The sequence below is a fragment of the Sturnira hondurensis genome, unplaced genomic scaffold (assembly GCF_014824575.4).
Source record: "Sturnira hondurensis isolate 20B ecotype Veracruz unplaced genomic scaffold, ASM1482457v3 Scaffold0010128, whole genome shotgun sequence".
Taxonomy (NCBI): domain Eukaryota; kingdom Metazoa; phylum Chordata; class Mammalia; order Chiroptera; family Phyllostomidae; genus Sturnira; species Sturnira hondurensis.
In genome coordinates this window covers 18,252,056-18,276,361 of record NW_028082759.1, presented here as the reverse complement: position 1 = coordinate 18,276,361, position 24,306 = coordinate 18,252,056, and the positions used below count along the sequence as shown (strand labels likewise).

The window sequence follows — 24,306 nt, the reverse complement described above, 5'->3', positions numbered from 1 at the left end:
GCCACCACTGACACTGTGAGTGGGACCATTACTCCTCGTGGGGACTGTGAAGCTCACTTCTGTCCCTCGCTAAATGCCAGTGGCACAGGAAGTGACGGTCACAGTAAGAACCCGTCCCCACCTTTTCCAACTGCCCCCTGTGGAAATAAGAACTGCCCTGGTTGAGAACTGCCCTCCGAGCTCAGGAAACAATTTCCTCTGGGTCTTGAGCCCAACACTAACCAAGCCCCCCTCAGCTCACAGCACGAGTCCGTCCCTGTATCTGTGGGATAAACCGCAAGGCCTAAGGGAACGGGTCTGGGAGGCCGGTCCTCCCAGATTGCCCAGGGGCGATGTCGACCTGGCTCAGTCAGAGGAGGAGCATCCCAAGTGGACAGTCACGGCGTGATGACTGGAGTTAATAATGCTGTGCTGTATATTCGAAAACTGCTGAGACCGTAGATCTTAAAAGTTCTCACCACATACAAAACTGTAACTGTGTGTGATGACAGATGTCAGCTAGACTCACTGTGGCGATCAAGAATTTTTGTTGTACCCCCGAAGCGAATGGTACCATCATGGGTCAGTTATATCCCAATTTTTTAAAAAGGAAAATCCTTGGCAAATTCAAACCTAAAAAAACTTTTTTTTAAACCTAGCCCCTATCCTAAATAAGGTCACACTTTGAGGAACAGAGGTTAGAACTCAGCGTAGGCATTTGGCAGGACACCTTTCAACTCCCTGCATTCCACCCTCTGTCCTCTGCCCACAGGCCCTGGGGGCCAGCTTCCCTGGAGACTGAGGACCCGGGGGCAGGCTCAGGCAGAAACACCCACCACCCCGCAACCTGAAGGCCATCTCCAGCTGCTGCTGAGATAACGTTTCCACGTCACTGTGGTTGAAATGAGCCCTCTTCCAGCAAACCTAGACAACAGTTCTCCAAGTTTTGGGAGAAGGTAAATACAAAAATAATGTTGACCTCGCAGATTTGCTGAGAGAGCCCCAGGAAGTCACAGGTGTCCCTGGACGTACTGAAAAGACAGCCGCCTTAGGAAAAACCCCTCTGAGGTTGTCTTCCTCTTGCTCTTGAATGGATGCCTCCCTGGCCAGCACTGGCTTCCCCCCGCCCCCTGGAGGCTGGAGGGACTTCCTGCTGAACCCCAAGCCCAACCCATCCCAGAAACACAGAGCAAGACTCCACTTTTAAGAGCTGTGCTTGCTGGTAGGTCCTCAGTACCTGGGTCCCAGGAGATACGACACGGCAGGAATAGACATGAATACACATGAAACAAGAACAGGTCACATTGAGCCCTGGCTGGCGTAGCTCAGTGGATTGAGCGCGGGCCTGCGAACCAGACGATCGAGGTTCGATTCCCAGTCAGGGCACATGCCTGGGTTGCAAACCGGTTCCTTGCAGGCTAACTACCAGCAGGGGATGCACAAAAAGGCAACCATACATTGATGTTTCTCTCCCTCTCTCCTTCCCCTCTAAAAATAAATAAATAAATAAAATCTTAAAAAAAAAAAAAAGAACAGGTCACATTGTCCTAGGTTTCCCACGGGCGACTCAGCAACTCCCGACATTAGGTAAATGATAACACTGAACAAGCCTGTATTCATTAGGATCAACTCTAACTGAATGTAAGAAACAACAACCAAAAAAACCATTTACATTAGCTTAAACGAGATAGAAATGCATTTCCCATTTATATAAAATAAATCTGGATGGTAGGCAGCCCAATACTGACATGGTGGCGCCACAAAATTTCAGGAACCGGCATCCTTCCAGCTCACAGTAAGCCTCCTCTGGGTCGTGGCATTTATATAACCTCAAGGTCCCAGATGGCTGCTACGCTCCAGCCATAGCAATTACATTCCACTCAGGAGAAATGGGAAAACAATACTGTCCAGTAGTTGTGAACATATCTGTTTACATCTCACTGGCTAAAACTAAGTCACTTACTTACAAAGGAAATAAGGAATATTTCCTTTTAATGGGCGACAATATGTCTCATCTATGAAGAAGCGGAGAATGTGTATTGGGAGGTACTAAGAAATATTGACCACAAATTGCCGATTAGTTGCTCTTCCACTGTCAAGAACAGCAAAGCCAAAGTGAGATGTGGACCCTTGGCAGCCCCTGTGTGACTCACCCACCGGTCGATTCGTTGCTACCAACCAGCTCGTCAGTAAACTTGTGTTTCTACGTATCACAGACCCACCAGACTGCTAAAAATACACAGGATTCTGAATGTGAAATTCTTGAATGCAAAGGACTATTTACAACAGCCTCTAAATGTTCAAATTGTATGGTCTTATATAAAAATTATGATCTATATCAAACGTTGATGGTAGATACACTTCAATATTAACCTAAGAGTTTACAGAGATGATTTCTGAGTAGTAGAATTACAGAACATTTCTTTGGGTTTTCTTTTTTCATTCTTTTCTGTAGTTAAAAATGTTCCTCCAATGTATGTGCATGGCTCCTATAATTAGATACAACAGTAATTTCCTTTCAAGAGGGACTTATTCATCCAGAACCCACAGTACCTGAGACGAGAAGTTACCAACTTGGGAAATCTGTCTGGAAACACTGTGTGACCCCTGACCCACTCTCCTTCACTTCATGCCACATTCTGAGGGTTAAAAATAAAAATCACATAGTGACCTTTTCTTATTTCAAAATAATAATTTCTTGCTATTTGTGTCTGTGGTTTAAACAGAACCTAAAAATAAATGTAGCTCATGAACAACCTTCTTGGGCAAGCCATCGAGTTCTGCTATTCCGATGACCCATGAGCCAGAGCCCTCGAGTTCAGACTTAGTAAGAAAAAGGAATGCATTTTTCCCAGAAACTGCCCCCTCCTCAGGAATTTCACTTCTGCATTTTTGACTTTGTCATTTTCCTGGGAATTCTGTGCAACAGAAAATGAAGAGTTAGAAACAGCTGACCCACCCCCCAGGGATCGGCCCATCCTGACCATAACCACAGGGGCTCCGGAGAGGCAGGCGGGAGCCCAAATCCCCCCAGGGGTATGGGGGCTCCCTCCAGAAGGAGCCTGTTCATCACCCCACACCCACCTGCTGCTTTTCATCTCGAAAAGACAGTAAGTGGAAAACTGAAAGACAAGTCTCCCTGGTTTTTACATTTGGGCTGGTTGCCTCTACCCTAGAACCAAGTCTGACCATGAACCAATGTAATCATACCATCCCCTGCTAGAAAAACAGCCAAAGGCATGTGTAGCAAAGCTTTAACCTCACACCCAAAGAACAGCCCAGCTACATTCACTGGTCTTGTGGAAGAACTGAGCTAAAGATCAAATGGGTCTACATAGACAGAAGGCTCCATTACTTGTCTCAGGAAAGTAAAGAGGAAGCAGCTTACTGTACTGACTTAAATCTATGCCATACTAGCCACTAACGAGCACAGGAGAGGGGGCTGATCCTACAGCCCCCATTGTGCTAGGACAGGTGGTGACGCCTTCCCCAGAGCAGCGACCGCCGTCACAGGCACGAGGCACCCAGGAGGCTCAGGATGAAACCCACAGCTTTTACGACAAGCAGAAGCGGATTCCCCTTGAAAACAAGGATCATGAAGTTTCTGGATGCCTCCTTTACATAATTCCTTCCCATTCTCATTTGAACAAGTATGTCTTTCCGATCTTATTTTCCATTTGTATTTTTTTTCTATCCATAAAGGGGGCCCCTAATTTCTATAAGCTTCATGCAGGCCACAAGGCTGGAAAGGGGAGTTGGAGACCAAGAATCACTTAGACAGCCAGGCATCAGTGGCGGTGTGGAGTGCAGTTCTAATGCACGAAGCCCAGGACTGCAGGAGGCTCAGGAGGAGGCCAGGGGGCAGGAGACGCCACCAGGGAGGGAATGGGCTGATGCCTGGCTTCCTAGTTGCCACACCGATCTGAGTGCCTGCCGCCAATGTCCTATTTTCACTGGTTCCTTCTAAACGTGCTCTTCCTTTCTTTCAAAGTACAACTTGGTTGAACTCTAACTTCCACGCCATACGATCGACCCCTTTGAAGTTTAGAATTGGTTTTGAATCGATTTGATGTTTGCAAGGTTCATCCATGTTGTAGCACCTCATTTCTTTTTATTGCCAAATAATATTCTGCTACATGGATAAACCTCGTTTTGCTTATTCGGTCATCAGCTGATGGACATTTGTAGTAGTTCCATTTGGGGGCTATTATAAATAATGGAACTGTGCCCCTGGAGATCAACCCAAAACTTGGTAACCGCCTAACTGCAGTTTCAGACTCTCCCAGCAGAATTTTAAAACAATCAGTCTATAATCTCCTGGTCAGTCCTAGAGACCTGGTGAGACTCCCAGAGCTTCTCTAAGGGAGGGTGTCCTGGCCTGAAATCACACACTCCTAACTTTTCAGTCCCCCCGCCATCCTTTTTGCCTTTCAAAACCTTCCATTTTGTATGACTCACGGGAGCCATTCTAGTTGCTAGATGGGAGGCCGCCGGATTCAGGAAATAAAGGCAGGGAGGCCTTCACCGTCCCTCAGGTGGACTTTGCTCTGTGGCGCGACGGAGTCAAGATTCCTCAAGGAGGAGCCTCAAGCTCTCAAAACCAGGACCAGCTGGAGCAAACAGGGGGTCCCAGTGCTTTCAAAATGTGTGTAAATTTAGAAACACCAAGGGGCTTGGGGAGTTTTGGGGGGTTCAAGCAAGAGCATGTGACCATCAAAATGAAAGAACAGAAAAACCACATTTCAGAGCCCTGGAGGTCTAGGTGATATAATGCGAAACAAAGCAAACAAATGTTTTAAAATGCAGCCACCGGTGAGATAAGAGTTTTAAATAAACACCTTGCAGACTCTGACACACCTCCTCCCCTAAGAGCCAATGTAATCCAAGTCACACGCAGCCAGCGCTGGAAATGCTGTACTGGCCCAAACCTGCGAACTGACCTGTGACTGACATCAAAAGTCATCAATGCGTCATGAAGCAATAGCAACAGATTGGCCCGGACTGAAGACTCGCCAATGGAGGGAACAAGATTTATACTTCAATATCGCTCTGACAATATTTTAACACAGCTCTGGGATTACAAATACATTCTGCTAAGAGTCATAAGCTCACTCCTCAATTCTATATGTATGTATAGGATATATGCCCTGTCTAGCATGGCTCAGTGGGTTAAGTACTGGCCTATGAACCAAAGGGTCACTGGTTCGATTCCCACATGCCTGAGTTGTGAGTCAAGACCCTGGTTGGGGGCGTGTGAGAGGCAACTAATCAGTATTTCTTTCCCTCTCTTTCTCCCTCCCTTCCCTTCTCTTTAAAATAAATGAAAAATTTAAATATATATATATATATATGCATTTTTTAAAAAGGAAATAAGGTGTCAGGGGAACAGACACACTGAGACAGAGGTGTCGGAAAGCTTGCATTAGGAGAGAGACTCAGGGCACAGGGCCATAGAACAAAACATCCCAAGGAACACAAGACCATGGCCCGCCTCCCTGTTATTGGGAGCTTGTAACCTATAAAGAAACATAAGTACCATGTAACCCGATGCCGGAAACAGCAAACTACGTGCCTGCAGAAAAGTAAGGATTTCATGGTTGGGCACTGAGGCACCCCATCATCGGGCTTGCCAATAGTGAGGAAAGTGTTCTGCCCGATGGGGAGAAGCACATCCTCCTCCTCCTGTTTCTGAACTCTCTAATGCTGGCTGACCAAAACGCCTTCTGGAGAAGGCATTCTAAATACCACTTTTGAAATAGTCTGGGAAGGGAAACTTTCTGGGGAATGGCATAAGCATGGGGTTTCTCCAGTGCCCCTGGTTCCAGGTATCATTTTCTTTAGTTCCCTGTTGCGCTGCGCCACCTCCACTCTGCAGCTTGGCAGGCAATCAGCTGGACCTGGACCCCTTGCCGCCAACCCTGGGGCAGGGGTGGGGGTGCTGCGAGGAAGGGGTGAATGGCTAGCTTTTGCTGAGTCAGGCACTTTCCCTCATTCCAGAGTCTTCTCTTTACCTCCTGGCAGGCTGCCTGGAGACTGAGGGAGGTTATTTCAGTGCACCAAATGTTCTTAGAAGTTCAAGGGTATGTAGTACCTGGGGACCAGCCTCTGGCCTTGTGCCTGTGGCTCTCACTGCATCATTTGTTTCTCTGCCCTCCTTTCCTGGCCTACCCAGGACCAAAATGGAGAAAAGAAAGGAAAAGAAGGAGGGAGGAAGAGAGGGAAGATCATGTTGAAAATAATTTTTTTAATTCCTATCATTTTTTCTAGTGCCCTTAAGAAATTTTTTTATATTTGGATTTTAATCTGCTTGGAATGTGCTTCTGAATGCAGTATAAAACAAAAATCCAGCCCTGGCTGGCATGGCTCAATAGAATGAGCACCATCCTGACAGCTGAAGGGTGGCCAGTTCGACTCCCAGTCAGGGCACATGCCCGAGTTGCAGGCCAGGTCCCCAGTTGGGGGCGTGTGAGAGGCAACCAATGTTTTTCTCCCTCTCTTTCTCCCTCCCTTCCCATCTCTCTAAAAATAAATAAAGTCTTTTTTAAAAGAATCCAAAACAACATGATCATGCAATTCCTATACTGTTCCCATCTTTAACTGGAATCTCTTAAGGCATAATTTTTTTGTTTGCGGTGGTCTCTGCCTTTATTAAAGCTTATTAAAAAATTCTTAGTTTTTATCTTTTCTTTCCTTTTTTTTTACTTTTTGTTGTTTGTTGTTTTTATTTTTGCAGTTTCTTTTTTCCTTTTATTAAGTTTTTTTAAAATAGGAATGCATACGGAAGTCTATCAAGCACCTTTTCAGCATCCGATGAGACATCACCATTTGATTATTCTTCTTTATTGACATGTGAACCAATTTGCATTATTGGCCTTCCCGATGTTGAAATTTCACTATTTTCTCTCTTACAAAATAAGCACTTGAGCTGGTATTGTCACATGTGGCATCACCATTAAGTTTCCTTTCCTGACCCTCTCATCTGCATTCAGGTGAAGGTCACCTTATATGTAACACGCATTCATGAAGCAGCCCCCCGTGCCAGGTTCTGTGCTTGCTGGTCCAGGACTCAAAACGCCTATGAGCAGGTCAGTGCTCAATCTGGGGGAGCCATACGGCCCCTTGGGGTCTCCCCTTTCTAACCTGTGCACAGGGAGAGCAGCCGTGCTCCTGGCCACCTGCCTCACAAAGGCCCAATGTCAATGCTGGAACAGCAGCCCAGACTGTGCTCGTGTACATGGGTGTCACCGGTGTGTACTATGTGCACAGTTACTCGACTAACCAAGTCTTTTTGAAACAAAGTTGATGAGAATGTTAAAAAATGGTGAGGACTGGCAGTCTCACGCAGCACTTCCCAAATCAATGTATAGCCACATATGTGCAGAAGGTCATTGAAACTATCTTTGCACCCTTACCGGTGAAGAATTCTTACCGTATGAATTGTTTTGAAATAAATTCGGTGACTCTCAATCTGAACTTTGTTCTTCTTTTCACTCACTGGAATCACACCAGGGTCTTGGGGTTTGGGGTTTGGTTTCTTTGAACAGGTGTTCAAATAACATTAACTGAACTGTTATAACCTGTCAATAATTGATTATGAAACTTCTTATATTTACTAAACATATCTTAGTAATTTGTATCAGTGCTTAATTTATGAACCAAATATAAAATTGTCAGGCCCGATTATTTGTAAAAACTGCTCAATAAGCATATATGGAAAGGAATGATCTCTTATAAGGACCTTTTCTATAAGCCAGTTAGAAATAAAATGAATGATAACATTAGAATGGTATCAAAGAATGTGAAATAAGGAAATTATCACTTCTCAGCCTTTTGGCTAAGGTCAAATGAAATAAGAAAATTCCATTTTCTAAAAGGTCATTTTGTGTCCTAGGTACGTCACTCACTCCTTAGAATTTTATTAGGTATTTGTTAGAATGGTGGGGGCAGCTCTCCCTAAGGAGCGCCCCCCCACCCCTGGCCACCCCCCACCCCCTTCCCCCCAGGCACGTTTGCCTCGTTTTCCTCGCCCTTCTCTCCAAAATTCCAAGGGCCCTTCTTTTGCATCTGTAACGTGTTTCCCAGGGCCATTTCTTCTACCACTCACTTCCACCTCTGTGACTTTCTAAACAAACTTTCTTTTCAGTTTAAAAAGGAAAAAGAAACCAAAAGAATGGTGGAAAGAATAAAATGGAAGAATCCTCATTTTTAAAACCAGTGCACGCTACTTTTCAAAAGCAGACAATAAAGCTAACACATGATATATGGTGCTGAGTTGTGGGTCTTCTGAGAAAGAATTTGTTGAAAGAATTGTAGAATAATAATGGGAAAATCATTGTTGTTATAGCCAGGAGACTTGCAATCATTTTGAAAGGTTTACTGAATATATATTCTCCAGAACTTTCTTTGCTAAGAATATTTTCATATAAAAAGTAAAAATATTTGCTTACACTGCAAAATCAAGTTTCGGCTGAAAAATGATGCCTAATAAAAACAATATCAGCAAAAACAAAAGCAAAAATTCCAAATATTTCTTCAACAGTTCTCATAAAATGATGTATTTGCTTTAAAATTGTTTTTCTGTTTTATTTCTCTAAAAAGAAAGACAGTTAAAGAGACTTAGACATCTGAATGGACTATTAGTGGGTTACAATGAAAATGTAATCAAAGACAAGAAGTAAGAAGAAGTGAAAAGAAGAAAGATTTCTCCTTTCTATTTCTCTTCTCAGATTGTCTTGTCTCCATAATTATCTTTTCCAATTGGTGATAGAGAGAAATTGCTGTAAATATTCTCAAAATGTCGTATTCCCTCAGTTTCCACATGATTACCTGCTTTTCAAATGGGTGCTTTTTAGAAATATTCAAGGTCATAAAAAGCAGGACCTACAGTCAAGATCGCTCTACCCAGCAAAGCTATCATTTAGAACCGCAGGGCAGATAAAGAGCTTCCCAGAAAAGAAAAAAACTAAAGGAGCTCATCATCACCAAGTCATTATTACACGAAATGTTCAAGGGACTTTTTAAGGAAAAAAAGATCAAACCTATGAATAATAAAATGGCAATCAATACATATCTATCAACAGTGGAATCTACAGAACAAACTACGCAAACAAGAGCGGAGACAGAACCACAGATATGGAGGGCTGCCAGTTCTGATGGCTGCCAGATAGCAGGGGGTTAGGCCGCACAAGTAGGTAGTTACAGAATAGCCGTGGGGATGTAAAGTCCCGTGCGGCCATGGAACTTACACGCATGGCCTATGGACATGAACAATGGTGGGGGGATTGCCTGAGGCAGTGTGGGTGCTGGGTGGAGGGGAGGAAAGGGGGGAAAACTGAGACAACTGTAATAGCATAAGCAATAAAATATAATTTGTTTAAATGTACTGAAAATATACATGCAGTAAAACATGAGTGTCCTTCTGGGCCCCTAATCTGTTTCCATTCCTACTTTGCAGGGATTTTGCTGTTCATAGGTCCTTCCAGATCCTTTTTTGACAGGTATAGGTATGGTTTATCGTGTGAACATAAATGTATGCTTATTTTAAACACTTTTCTAACCCCCCGCTTTTTTTGATATGCCAAGTTCACACAACTGGGAAGACCTGGGACTGAGATGGGACTCCTGGTCTGTCTGACTCCACAAGTTATTCAGTTTCCAATGCCAGGTCACCAAGAGCACGGTACTCCCTGGGAGGGCTGGTCCAGGGGGCAGGGGGGGGGGGTTGTGCCGCTACGTGACAGCAGTTACACTCTTGATTCAATCAAGACTTTCTTGACTAGTGACTTGTAAATATCCAACAACCAGGAAATAAATTGTGCACACCAACTAGATCAGACGCCAACGGTGAAAATACTGAAAACTATGTTGCAACCTGGAGAAGTGTTTGTGCTAAACTCCTCAGTGAAAAAAAATGGTATCTTCTTATGACTTTTCCTAAACCAAGAGAATTCTGCACCAAATCTAAATTGGCATCCTCACCTCCTGTAACACTGGTTTTGATGGGAGTTTCCTTCTTCACAGCAAATACGAAGTCCCGTCTTCCTGGGCAGAGACAATAAAAGCCTTCTAAAAACCCTGACATTACGAGACAACTGCTTCTTACTCTTCCTGCAGATCATGAAATACTGGCATGGGTTGAATTGTGCCCTCCAAAAGGTATGCTGACACCCGAACCCCTGGAACCTGTGAATGTGACCTTCTTTGGAAGTGCGGTCTTTCTAGATGCCGTGAAGCCGAGATGAAATCATCGGGATGGGCCCTAATCCAACATGACTGGTCTCCTTATAAGAAGAAGAGAACATGGACACAGACCCACACAGAGAACATCACGGGAAGGCACAGGAGAAGGAGGGCAACAAGGTGAAGCGATGCTGCCTCCAGCCACAGAACATCTGAGGTCAGCAGAAACGGGAAGAGAGCAGGAAGGAGTGGCCCCTACAGACTTCAGAAGGAGTATGGTCCTGCCCACACCTTGAGTTTGAACTTCTGGCTTCTAGAACTGTAGTGATAATTTTTTGTTGCTTTAAGCCACCCAATGTTTGGAACTTTGTTATAACTGTTATAAGGAACAAATGCAGAAATCCTTAAAGACTTTTAAGAGAGAGGAGGGGAAGAGAACCTTCAGTGAGAAGCTTGGTTCTCAGAACCATTTACTGAGAACCTTCAATGCTGTTCCAGGCTCTGGGCTAGATGCTCCACGTATTTTATTTCATTCTAACAACTATGGGAAGAAAACATTTTACAGATGAGGAAGTTGAAGCTCAGAAACTGAGTAAAATGCTGACCTTCCTTCGGCTGGAAGGGCCTGGGGCAAAGCCTCTGCCTCTGAGGCCCACAGTCCTTCCAGCACACCACTGCCAAGAACACGGTGTTGGTCTGAAAAGCCCGACTCAGCAGCATTGCAGCCACTGACGTCAACCACATACATCAGTTACCACGCAACCTTTACCCAGGTGAACCAGACCTTAGAGGTCTCCCTGGGAGACCACATCTTTTCACTGCCAAGTATTGTTGCGTACAGCCCCAAAGCTTCACAGTTTGCCAACTAGTACTTGAGCCCTGTAAATTTTTAACCAAAGTTAACTGCAGTGCTGACATGGTGAACTAATAATCCCATCTATTTACTTACAGACCCTGACCCTGAGTGGGAGAGGTCAAACACAGTCTGGCTGGCAAACACCAATCACAGACGATACCCTGGTATCTAACTTTATTTCTGGTTTTAGCAGGTTTGCTTCAATCTTCACGTTCTCCCCAGGCTTCAGGAACTGCGAGCTGGTGAGCGGTAAAGCTGGTCTCCAGGATATAAAAGCCCAGGACACTATTACTTCGTAAAGCCAGTATGGCGTGTACTTGAGAATTCAGACGCTGGGCCCACAATGGCTGGGTTGTAACGTGCACAAAGACAGATGCTGGAGAGGCAGGTAGTGGGCTGGTTTCCGGCCCTGCTCACCCCTCCTGCCGGCCTTCTCGGGCAGGGTTCCACCTGCAAGCAGGTTGATTCCTCCCAGACTATGGGTGGTAGTGAGATAGGGTGTGTGGCAAAACAGCCACAATCAATGAAAGCCACAGGAACCGTCAAGAAGACAGTAAGCCCATCCCACACTGGATCTACAGCTTAAAACCAGCAAAGACCAGCTCCCTCCAACATGGCAACTAATACCGTATGTATGGTAACCCCTGGCCCCATTATATACTCATCATAGTACATTAGCGTGCTAAATGACACACCTCACACTGCCCCGACTGGAAGCAGAAAGCCCACCTGAGGATGCAAAATGACCCATGGGGCTCTTCCAAGAAGTCACCACCCCTTTCCCCAGAAAGATCCTGGATGTTCTGCTTCCTCATTGAATGCCCTATCTCCCCCTCCTACTAATAAATCGAAGGAAGCACATCCCACTAAAGGGGGGCTGCTCTGTCTGTGGTTTAGCCCACTGTCTGTCTCACTGCTTTACAATAAACTCATTTTCGTGTCAAACTTGATGCCGGCTCACGTTCCACAGTGGGTCACAGGTGATCGAGTTCCCGGACCCTGGAACACCTGCATCGGAAGTGTTCTCCATGTCACCTACCTGCCCAAAACACCCAAGTAAAAAGGAGGCAAAACAATCTCTGAGTCCAAAACCATTGCATTTGATACTAATGAGATTGCTAATGAAATCATGCATCTTCCCCCAAAAAGGAATGCAAAAACTGTCACTATTACTCCATCACTGTTGCTCTCCTCTCGAGGGACAACCTGAGGAAAAAAGACAGGACTGTGGCCACGTGGTGCTGGGATTCAGCCAGCCACACCCCTCACCTGCTCCTCGAATTCCGCTCCTCAGCGAGCAGTTGTCGGGCAGTGACACCTGGATGTGGTTGGGGATGTGTCTCTGGGAAGACTAATCAGCAGCTTGCAGAGCAGAGCCCATTCTCCGGTGCCCTGTTAATTACAGAGCTCCTGGCAACTCACAAAAGCTTCCTGCACAGAAAGGTCACACCCTGGAGTCGCCAGTCAGATCTGGGCAGGATCTGATTGCTCTCCACGGTTACTTCCCTGATCATCGCTCCCCAGAGGTCGGTCTGGCGACAACCTAGAATATTTGACCGCAGTAATTTGCAAGATTTATGGAACACAATTTCTCAGAAATGTGCTCTCACTTTTCACTGGGCAAATTCTTCTTTCTCCGGTAAGTGCTGGAGCATATGGAGGTAGCAAATGGTTTCATGGACAGCGTAAAAGTAACATTTTTCTTCTGAAGTTGATGATTTGCACTTAAGGCTTCCAGGCACATTTTTTTTTTCCACTACAGCAAGTGTTCAGAGCAAATTAAAGGGAAAGGGAAAAGCTCCGATCTGTCAAGCAGGCCATTTCCGCAGCTCGGGAACAATGGGGCCATTTCAGAGACTCGTGCGCCCCTCCTGGTGCTCCCGTCCTCAGGAAGGAAACGGAGCATCTCTACCCCAGGCTGTCCTCTCCTACCTATCTCTGGGCTCTGTACGATGAACTCATTCCTTTCTAACATTTAACACAATAAGATCAAAATGGCCAAGAGCTGTCTTTCTAGTCTCTGGGAAGAGAGGTTACTGGTGGACACCATCACCTAAAGAAAAGTTAGGAAACAATATACAGTGGAAGCAAACACCATCCAGGTGAACACGCACGGAGCCCAGCTGCTCTTTGTAGTCATAACGTTTGCAGCCATCATTACACTTTTGTCCTTTTACAGCACAAGAGAACAATAGAAGGAGGTCTTAGAATTGGCCATCTGACCATTTGAACCTGGAGTAACAGCAATACAATGCACTCGTTTGTCCAGCCATGTCCATTTATTAAGCATCCACCCGGCTTCACGCACCTAGTTTTCCATCTCCGAGTCTCACCTGCTGCAATGTCGCTCTTAGCCATCCATCAGACGGCCTTTCTCTATCCTCCTGTAATGCCTTCTCTGTCACTCTGCACTGCCTGTGCTACTATATGTGGCCATTAACAGGTGACATGTTTGTCCTCTGAGTCAGCAGTGGGCTGGGGTGATAACACAGCCTATTTTCCACTGAATATTCAGCACCTGGAGCAGGTGTTGGATAACGACAGTGTGGGTTCAACAAAGTAACAAGGACCCTGTGTGTTAGCCAAACAAACCCAGTTCTCCTAGGGCCCACTCCGAGAGTCGGCGTGGAAGGTGGGGCACTTCTGAGGAATTATGAAACTGGAAGGAAAAACTCTCTCTCTAAAACTGACCTATCAGGGTGCTCTTTTAAAGGCTGCTATCGGATTTGCTTCAGTACCAGCAGGGAATGTAGAGATCACTTGGGAGACTACACTCCTTTCTCTTCCCTCACCTGCATGCAGAGAAATAGAAGTTATGAAATCTGCTCTAAGTCATGCAACCTGTTGGTGACTGGGCCATGAGAAGGGCAAAGGTTGTTGGATGCCCCAAGCTCACAGGCCTGGAAAGGCAAAGCGGACCACCTGCAAGACACATCCTTCAAGCACTAGCTTCTGCTTTCATAAATGCAACTCTGTGGCACACATCGGAGAAGAGCCACCTCCTCAGGCTTGAGCTTTCAATAAGGGTTTGTGCAAATAAAGGCTTGTCCTTCGTTTGACCTGTTCACATCCGGCAGACATGCACACACACACACTCCAGTGCAAGCACCACTTCTTCCAGGGAGCCTTTCCTTACTATTTGCTCACCTCCAGGCCAGATCGGATTCCCTGTCATATACCAGCAGGGCACCCCTTCTCACAGTTTGAAGACTTAATCGCAATTTGCTGTGACATGTTTGAGGGACTGTTCAATGAACAGCTGCGAGCTGTCTCCTCCATTAGACTGAGGGGTCACGAATGACATCTCTAGGGAGAAGACATCTGCTAAAAGCCCATCTTTTCTCCATCACACCAACCTGGGAGTAAAGACAGCATCAGGGTAATAATGTCAAAACTGTTCCTTTGAATCTCCCTCACTCGCTGGTGTGGGTCCTTCCGACTCAATTCAAGGCCCTCCCCTCGGGGTTCCAGGAGTCTGTGTGCTCTCACCTGAGTCCCACCCACTCTGCTTAGACATCTCAACATCTCACACTCTGTCCCCATCGGGAACTGGCTCCCGGTGTCGATGTGCTAAGAGGCCTCCGTGTGCCTCAAGCCCACCTTGGTGTTGTCATACCTGATCCTTGGGTCCCGCTCACAGAGATTTTAGTCAAATAGTCCGTTGACGTTTTGCTCCCAACCCTGCTCCCTAGGGCTCAAGATGACTGTCCTGTACGGTTGGCAAAAAAAAAGACAAAGCTCTCTCCCCATGTCTGGGAGCAAAGACTAAGATGCACCCTGTAGGCCTTGATGCCCTTTAACCTTGAAGCGAATTCTTTGCCGGAAGCCCCCATGGTGGCTCATGTCAATAGGCCCCTGTAGGGCCTACCAGATGGGCTTCCCTGCTGTCCAGGCCTGTGAGCATTTAAGGGCAATGGAGCTAAGTCCCCATCTTGGACTCCTGCCAAATTCAGAGCAGGCCTCTGAACGTCCTCAGTGCCTGTGTGAAGGTGCAAAGGGACGAGACCCTCCACTCACACCCTTCGTGCAATAGCAATACAGTAGAGCAAGGTTTTCCGGGAACAGCCTGTTCGAAGGCACTGAAAATTACAGCCCAGCACACGTATGACTCACAGAGCTTGGCAGGGTCACGAGGAAGCTGACTTCTGGACTCAAGGCAGGGGTAGGGTGGCAGCCCTCTGCTGAGGGCTCTGACCCCTGCCAGGCAGGTGAGCTTCGTGAGCTTCTCAGCCTCCTCGAACCAAACACTCCCCAGCCCTGAGCCAGCCCAGCCTCTCTCTCTCTCAGGAATGTGCGTGAAAATTAAACACAACCAGGTTGGTAAACCAGCCGGCACAGTGCAGGGAACATAACAGATGCTCCATCAGTATTCATTACTTTTTCCATGACTTGCTTATCGGTTCTGATGTTTACAGTCACTCCTTCTCCCACTGGCTTTGGTTTAAAATTCTTCCATAAAAATCATAAAATATATATTTCACAAAGTACTAATTAAACTTCTACTGTGCTCCTAGAGTTTATTGTTTTTAACATTAAATCCAAGAAATTATGCTCTCTATTCTTTTTTTTTCTATTTTTGTCCTTCACTATTTTTTTTTCATTTACTGATGTTTTTAGAGTGAGAGGGGAAGGGTAAGAGAGAGAGAGAGAGATGTTGTTCCACTTATTTATGCATTCATTGGCTGATTCTTGTATGTGCCCTGACCCGAGATCGAACCTACAACCTTGGCACATCAGGACGATGGTCTAACCAACTGAGCTACCCAGCCAGAACTGTGCTCACTACTAATTAGCTATTTCCTGGATTCGTCCCATCTGATGTGGGGGATATTAATTTCCCCCACTTGGGAAATAGCTTCCAATGCAAAAAGCCCATCTGGTATGAAAGGAGGGGAAGCTAACATTTACTTATTACTACTACTACGTGCCCAGGTGGCAACAAAGCTGGCAGCGGATGGCTTGGGCTTTGGGGCCACAACGCCGAAGTTTACATCCAGATTCCACCCAGTAGGTAGCTGTGTGACCTCAGGCAGGTAATACAAAGTCTTGGTGTCTGAGTGTTTAATCCAAAAAAGGGTGGTGATTGCGCCTACCTCACAGGATGGCTGTGACAAGTAAACAAGTTAATAAGAACAATGTGTGGCCCAGGATAAAGCCTCGATACCTATTAGCTACTATTACTTTGCTGTGTTACATACAGATCGATCTTCTGAGCACAATCCTTCAAGGGCTGTGTTTTCCTCTGTAATCTCCAAATGAGGAACTGCAACCAGGAACCCAGGAGCCCTGCCCTGCAGCCCAGGGCCAGCTCACAGCACCTACATTCCTGCCCCGGGTTTTATGAGCCCCAAGCCCTGACCTTTCCTCTACAGCCTGAGACTCTCTGGGCGGCTGCAGCGGGTTCTCCTGGAAGTACGCAAACAGTGAGCACAACGTTAATTGTGACATGGACATCATGGTGGCCCAAAGCCCGGTGGTCTGAGACTTGAGCTAGAAACATGCTTTACTTTTTTATTAATTGATTTTTTAGGGAGAGGGAGGAAGGAGGGGAGAGAGACACACACATATAGATTTCTTGTTCCATTTATTTGCATTCATTGGTTGATTCTTGCATGGGCCCTGACCGGAGAGCAAACCTGCAGTCTCGGCATATCAGGCAACACTCTAACCAACTGAGCTACCTGGGCAACACCTGCTTTGAAACTCATATTCTGCCACCCTAGAAAATGTACTTAATACATTAACTTAGCATTAACGTGCCATCCATACGATAGTGAGAGCTTAGCATATATAATGTAGATTTTTTACTGCCTGGGATGGATGGATAGAGAGTGGGAGGGGGAGAGGGGAGGAGACACCATTAAAGCCAGGTGTCTACCTGCATGGTTCTGCAGCCTCTGACATTTACTGGCTGCCTGACCTTTGGGGAAGTCACATAACCTGCCTGAGCTTTGATTGCCTCACCTAGAAAATGTAGGAAACAGTGCCTACATCCCTGAGAATTAAATAACAAAAGTAAAGTGCTTAGCATAATACCGTGGCACTCAACAGATAGGAGTTCCTTCCCCCCTTTTGCTTATTCAAACAGGCATGCATACATATACGACATCTGTCCAGAAAAAGTCCAGCCATTGTTAACACAACAAGAACAGTGTGTGCAGCATCAATGTAACCTGGCAGCCAAGGAGAGTGAGCTGGAATGCCCATGCGTGAACAATGACAACGTCACTGTAGTCAGTGGGGGCCGTAGATGCCATTGAGTGAACATGTGTGCTGTGTGGCTGTCACATTCAAAATGACTGAGTAAAGCGATGAATCTGCATCAAATTTTATGTTAAGCTTGAACACTCCTTCACAGAAACTATTCCGATGATTCAGAAGGCCACAGCTGTGGGCGACTGGTGATTGGCAGCTTCATCACAACAAAGCATCTGCTCATCCACCACATCCCATGCAGGATTTTTTGGTGAAACATCAAATCACCCAGGTGACTCAGCCCCTCTACAGCCAGATTTGGTGCCCTGCAACTTCTGGCTTTCCCAAAACTAAAATCACTTTTAAAAGAGATTTCAGACTATTGATGAGATTCAGGAAAATGCAATGGGACAGCTAATAGTGATTGGGAGAACTGTGTGAGGTCCCAAGGTGCCTACTTTGAAGGGAACTGAGGCATCATTGTCCTATGTACACTCTTTCTTGTATCTTCTTCAATAAATGTCTCTATTTTTCATAGTACATGGCTGGATACCTTCTGGACAGGCCTCATATATAATCCTTAATTTAAAAAATTCAAAGACTAATAGAAAAAGAAAAAAAAAGACAAGTTCTACAAAGAAACAACCCAAGAGTGAACTGAAAGATATGTATGTTAGGGGCATCCATCTAAATTCAAATGTATCCCCACCCTGGCTGGTGTGGCTCAGTGGATTGAGTGCCAGCCTGTGAACCAAAGGGTCACTGGTTGGATTCCTAGTCAGGGCACATGCCTGGGTTGCAGGTCAGGTCCTCAGTAGGAAATGGCGCAAGAAGCAACCACACATTGATGTTTCTCTACCTCTCTTCCTCTCTTCCCCTCTTCCCCTCTCTGAAAATACATAAATAAAATATTTCAAAAATAAATATATTCAAACGTATCCTCCAGTGGGGCCAGGGGCAAGGAGAACAGGTAGCCAGTGCAGTGAGGTTGCAACACGCCGCAAATGCACTGAGCACTGTTTACTGACTTCCTCCACACCCGCTTCCCCTCAAGCCTTGGGGAACATAACAGAGAGCTCTCACCTCTCACTGTCTGCTCGTGAATTCTCCCACAGGGATTCAGTCCATGCTGTCATTCACTCACGTCCCTGCTGTCAACTTGAACCACTTAAAACCTCAGAAATCTGCTACGGAAATGTGTGCTCCTTCTCACACGGGCTGACAAACAGCAGAACTGATGACATTTTTGGAGGAGTCATGAGTAAACAGTTTCCGGTGGACTCACGCAGTTCCTGGGGCACAGCAGCAGAATGGGAACCAGGCCTTCCTGCGACGTCAGGGAGAATGCCGACAAAGGGACCCAGCGAGCAGAGCACTCGGAGTTCATCCTTTTTTTTTTTTAAGAGAACTTTCTATTTTTTTTTAACTTTCTATTTGGAGATAAGTGTCCATGGACATACATTTATAAGAAATAATTCAGAGATCGGTTTTTTACCCAGCTTCCCTCAGTGGTAACATCTTGAAAACCTATACCATGAGTCAGAGCCAGGATATCGAGAAGGATGGGGGACAGCTGCGTCCCCACGAGGATGCCTGTTGGTGGCCCCTTCTGCCCTGCCCCTGCCTCAACCCCTGGGAACCACTGATCTCTTCTCCTTGTCTGTAAGTTGGTCAGTCCGGAATGACAAATGAAGTCATACAGCATAGAATTCTGGGGCTTTCGTCCTCCACTGATTCACCCAGGTTGTATGAGTACCAGTAGTTCTCTCCTCGGATTGCTGAGCAGCATCCCACTGTGTGGGTGCATCACTGTTCGTTTAGCCACTCGCCCGCGGGAGCACATTAGGTCGTTACACCCAGGTTTGGGTTATTACTGATAAAGCTGCTATAAATATTCACGAACAGATTTTTATACGCACATCTGCATTTCTCAGGGGCAAATGTGCAGGAGCGCAATCACCCATCTATCTCTAAGTATTTTCTTTTTTAAAGGCAACAACTGTAAGTGGTATTGAGGTTTTAATGCCCATGCCTGTATGTTCATTGCTGGCAACAGAAAGTCAATGGATTTTGTATGTTTTATCTGGCCTCCTGTGACCGTGCTGACCTCTCTGAGTCCTAGGAGGCTTTAGATTTTGTTTCTCAATGTGTCTTACAAGAACGCAAATCAGATGGTGTCCGTGGTTTTTGTGGCTTACCCTCCAATGGCTTTCTGTTACTCTTGGAATAAAATCCAATCTCTTTGAATGGCAGCTGTGATCTGTCACCTTGGCTCCTCTGTCCCTCAAAGTCATCAGATGATTTCCCCACCTCAGGGCCGTCGTTACCCTGGCAGGTCCCTGCCCCAGCTCTCCCCACACTGAGGCCCGTTCTCATCCTTCGGTCTCAGTCCCAACATTGCTCACTCTCCCTCCCACCTACTTCCTTCACAGCACGGACCACTCGGTACAATGATCCTATTTGTCGCGCTGGCTTATTATCCGTGTCTCCTCGCTGCCCGGAAATGCGCGCTCCGCGAGGGCACCCCTGTCTGCCTCATCCCTGGCTGTGTGGCCGCACCTAGTCCCGTGTCCGGGATATGGTGGCGGCTCAATGTACGTGTTGGTGCAATGAACAAATGAACAAGTGTCAAGAGATTCTCATACCCTCTGCCCCAAATCAGAGCTGGGAGCCACGAAACTGAGATACCCCACGCATATTGCCTTGTGGGAAAACAAGTCTCCAAGAAAATAGAGTCTAAAGTTTATTCTTAAAGGACGAGGCAAATGCTCAGTGTGCTAGGCCTCTGTGTCCCACTCCTAGACATGATGAAATCAGGATGAAATTACCATTTGAAAAGACAACACCTGGTGGCTTCTACCCACAGTCTCCCAGGGGATGCAAAAAAGACCAGATGTTTGCCAAATCTCCATCCAGGCGGGCACAAGACACCCAGAAATGTTAAGAAAAATAAACCTCTTTTGAGTTGTACCCAGAAGGCTGTGGTTTTGAATGGAGTCTAGAAAAATGAGCACCAGGAGGAACAAACACTGTGTATTCTAGCAGAAAAGAACATCGGTTTCCCAACACCCGGGGCTTCTTCAGCAGAAGCGGGAAAGCACTCCTTCCCGTTAGCGAGCCCAGGGGCGGCTAAGAAAAAAAGGTGCCGCAGCTGCTCCCGCTCAGGTGCCGCCCCAGCCTTGTGCTGCGGGGCCCAGGCCCTGTGACTTCCCCCAGGGACCTGAGGCAGGTGGCTCCTTCCAAAGCAACTGCTGGTAACAGTTACCTGGGGGGAAGGGGCTGGAAGGGAGGAACGACTTAGTGCCTTAAAGCACGGGTGTCCAGCCCGCTGCTGCGGCTCAGGATGACTACGAACGCGGACCAACACAAAGGCGTAAATTCACTTAAAACATTATGAGATTTTTGTGTGATGACATGTCGCAATGTAGTTAATGTGTGGCCCAAGAGAATTTTTCTTCGAGACTGGTAAAGAGATGCCAAAACGTTGGACACCCCTGCCTTAAAGTGAGACTGTATTATTGTATTACTCATAATAAAAAGAGAAAAGAATTTCACTTTAAAAATGAACTTCTAGCGTAGCTCCTCAGAGTGAGGCACTCTGTCCTCCTGTGTAGCAGCTCCTAGAAAAACCACTTGGCAGTTTTTGTAAATTTGCAGTCACCACACGATCCAACATGTGCCCACACACATGAGCACATGCGTATCTACAGCATTTATCCTTAAAAGCCAAAGCTGGACACAATCCAATCCAAATGTCCAACAACAGATGAGTAGATAAACAAATTGTAGTATATGTGGAAAACTACTGGTTAAGAAAAAAAAGAAAAAGAAAGGAACAACAGGCTAAAAGGGAGTCACCTTTCCCTAAGCTACATCAGCAAACTGCAACTAACAACTAATGTAATTGCCGTCTCAGCCTTTCCCAGGAGTGGAATTTTAAACCCATCAGTCTAGAGATTCCTGGCCAGCACGAACCAGGTGATCAGCCTGGTAAGATCCCCCTGACTTCCCCCAAGAAAAGGTGTCCTTGCCTGAAATAACCCACTCTTTTAACTTCTTAGTCCCACACCCTTTCTGCTGATGAAACACCTTCCGTTTCGGTACAACTCACCTGACCCGCCCTAGGTGCTCAATGGGAAGCTGCCCAGATTTCTGAAATCCTTAATAGAGCCAGAGATCTTCACACTTACTGGGTTGAATTTTGTCCTTGAACACTACCCAGTAATAACATGTAGGGAACTAACGAGACACACAACATAGGTGGATCTCAAAAGCATTTGGCTGAAGAGGACAAACTGCTTATTCATTTAAAACAAACTCGAGCCCTGGCTGGCGTAGCTCAGTGGATTGAGCGCGGGCCTGCGAACCAGACGATCGCGGTTCGATTCCCAGTCAGGGCACATGCATGGGTTGCAGACCAGTTCCTTGCAGGCTAACTACCAGCAGGGGACGCACAAAAGGCAACCATACATTGATATTTCTCTCCCTCTCTCCTTCCCCTCTGAAGATAAATAAATAAATATTCGAGAAGAAACCAATCTACCCTGTAATAACAGATGGCGCAATAGCGCAGAAGCCCCATTTCTTTAACAGGGCACTTGCTCCCTTCTGTCTGTCCACTCCCTTCCTTAATCATTAGACCCATAGGGCAACGGATTCTAGTCGGCATCAAACTGTCTTAAGAACAAAGCCTTGGGTCTGCAGACCACAGAAACAGAGTTTCGGGCAAGCTGAAGAGAACACCTCGTCTCAGCTGTGGATCAGTGCAAGCCTGTGAAAGCAAAACGACCCCACACACCGCACCCTCCCCAAACCAGACTGACCCATGCCTTGGCCGCCTTCAGGACCTGACACACGGATAACCACTCCCTGCCTGCCCCCAACCAGTCCGTAGAGCCTAGGACCCCCAACTCCCGCAGTCCCCGTGATTAATGCTTCTTCCCCTATATCATCTGTCCCTGCGTGGGCCACCCGGGAGCCAGGTCTTTGGGGACTAGCTTCTCTGGGACTCAGGCTTGGGGCCATTTCCTCAACGAATAAACCCGTCCTCTCTCGGCTGCAGACTCCTGTTCGTGTTTGAGCGGACTTTGATACAAGCAAATGGACCCTTGAGTCTGGCTACAGATCTCGTTTAGCCCACTGTTATTTCAGGTTTCGCATCAGGGAAACATGATTTTTAATCGATAAACTGCACTAGTGATCATCTTTCTTAAAGCTTTAAAGTTTTCAATACTACTATAAATGTTAAAATAATGGAAAATATGCTTTATGTACTTACCTTTTAAAGAATAAGCTATGCATTCTTTTTACTCTGAGCTCATGGCCATGCTTAAATTTTAATCATAAGAAAAAACCCTGAATCCAGAGACAGGAAGCAGGAAGTAATACTCGTTTCACTCAGCATCACTGGACCTCCGGGTCCTCTAGTGAAGACCGTGAAACGCCTTAGGATGATGTTGTGACTCGGGTATAAAGCGGAAATCTGGTGGTCCCTTCGAGCCCATGTCGCAGTTAGTCAGAATAGGAGATTAAAATTTAACTTCTCCTGGTCACAGACCACTGCAAAAGTTTCATTGTCTTTCTGTGTCCAAAAAAATAGGAAAGGTTGTTTAATTTGGTTAGAATATGTGTCCCTGGGTTAGTCTTGATCCCCCAAGAAGTAATTCACTGTCACACTGAAGCCACTTACTCCCACGGTTCACACGGACAAGACTCCCTGTTCCATCGCCTTTATTAGTACAAACTTGACTATTCTGGGACACTTGGACCCAAGCAAATAACTTCGTCGCTTGTTTCAGGACCTTGTTTGAAGGATCATCAACGCTTTAACAGAAAGCATCAGCAATTTTCCTACCAACACTCTTCCAACTCCTAGTCTCCTTGCCTTGCTGTTTTCCAGAAACCTAAATTACTTATCATAATTCCTAATTAATCCCCTCATTGATAGACTTGCCTTAAACCAAACTTCAAAATCTGAATAAAACCAGGCTTTGCCCCTCCTCCTTTGACTTACCAATCAAGCTCGTGTTCTCTCTCTCTCTCTCTCTCTCTCTCTCTCTCTCCCCCTCACCAAGCTCTCTCGAGATGATAATTCTCCCAGGCAACAAACTCAGTTTTATTTTGTCGGTGATATTTGGGAACTTGTATTTGGCTCACACAAAAGGTTTACTAGGCCAAGATCTGAAAGGGAAGCTGAGGCAGGAGCCTGGAAGCGGATGTCCCACACAGCAAGTCTGAAGCAGGAGGGAGGAGGGAGGAAGGAGGGAGGGAGGAAGGAAGGAGGAAGGGGCTTTCGGTGTGGTGCAGCTCTGAGTTCTGTTAAGGCTCTCAGGGAATTCTCTAGCCACATTCACTCCCTGGGGGTGGTTCCACGTCTCTCCTGACTTAGTGGCCCCGGTGGGCTCATTGTGCACTGCGGGTGTTTCCTGGGAAGCAAGGCCCTGGCCCGCAGTGTGGACCAGTGTTGGAGCAGAGAGACCGGGGTGTGAGTGGATCATACCTTGGCAATCGTCCTTGGAGATCTGAAGAGACATTCTTCTCGCTCAGGATATCTGATGATCCTCCAAAAGACCATCTGGAAAAGGATATAAAGAATCAAAACAATTCCAAAGGAGTGTAACATAGATTTGTGAATGAGTTTCATTATTAACTATAAAAACCTAGTCAGAATGGTAGTAGTTTTTCTGTCTTAAAAATGCTCAAGACCCCTGGCTGGTACGGCTCAGTGGATTGAGCACCAGCCTAGGAACTAAAAGGTCACTGGTTTGATTCCCAGTCGGGACACATGCCTGGGTTGCAGGCAGGTCCCCAAGTGGGGATGCACCAGAGGCAACCAAATTGATGTTTCTCTTGCACGTTGATATTTCTCTCCCTGTCTTTTCCCCTCCCTTCCTCTCTCTAAAAATAATTTTAAATCTTTTTAAAAAGATGCTAAAGACAGTATCACTTCAGTTGTTAAAAAATGAAAAATGTAGTGACGGAGTCTTCATTATTTTGAGTATCATGAATTGAGGTATTTCTAGTCTTTAACAATGCTGTGGACTAAATCGTGGCCCCGCCCCAAATTCATATAGTGACATCCTAACTTCCAATCTGAC

The 24,306-nt window shown here is 46.2% G+C and overlaps 1 long non-coding RNA gene across 2 annotated transcripts; it reads right to left on the bottom strand.

The window, feature by feature from the left end:
* Positions 1-10,629: 10,629 nt before the first annotated feature.
* Positions 10,630-21,509, bottom strand: LOC118995460 (uncharacterized). Of its 2 annotated transcripts, none has more exons than XR_005068276.1 (3): positions 21,321-21,509; positions 13,323-13,532; positions 10,630-12,053 (listed from the first exon to the last, which is right to left on the bottom strand). It is a non-coding gene; the product is annotated as an uncharacterized LOC118995460 (long non-coding RNA). The 2 variants fall into 2 exon arrangements; XR_005068277.1 differs by lacking the exon at positions 21,321-21,509 and adding an exon at positions 18,293-19,176.
* Between the last annotated feature and the right edge of the window lie 2,797 nt (positions 21,510-24,306).